This window comes from Propithecus coquereli, unplaced genomic scaffold, assembly GCF_000956105.1.
Source record: "Propithecus coquereli isolate 6110/MARCELLA unplaced genomic scaffold, Pcoq_1.0 Scaffold174, whole genome shotgun sequence".
NCBI classification, from domain to species: domain Eukaryota; kingdom Metazoa; phylum Chordata; class Mammalia; order Primates; family Indriidae; genus Propithecus; species Propithecus coquereli.
Window position 1 is genome coordinate 416,053 of NW_012142080.1, and position 556 is coordinate 416,608.

Sequence of the window (556 nt, forward strand, 5' to 3'; positions counted from 1 at the left end):
CTATCTCAAAAGCTCTTTTCATCTTGTAAAATTGAAACTCCATACCTACTAAACAACTCCCCACTTCTCTAGCCACTGGCAGTCATCATTCTACTTCCTGCCTTTATGAATTAGACTCTAGGTACCTCATATAAGCAGAATCATGCAGTGTTTGTCTGTTATGTGATTGGCATAATGTCCTCTAGTTTCATCTATGCTGTCACACGTGTCCCAATTTTCTTTATTTTCAAAGATGAATAATATTCTGTTGTGCATGTATATACTACAATTTGTTTATTCACTCTTCTATCAATGAATAGCTGGTTGCTTCCACCTTTTAGCTATTGTTAATGCTGCTATAAACATGGATATACAAGTATCTCTTCAAGACCGTGCTATCAATTCTTTAGATATATACCTAGAAGTGAAATTGCTGGATCATATAACTGTATTTTTAATTTTTCCTATAGTGGCTGCAACCGTTTTACATTCCCACCAATATAATTTTAAAAGTCCTTAAAGTCTGTTTTCCCTATGTTACAATTGAGAAACTGAGGCTCAGAAAATTTAAGAAACA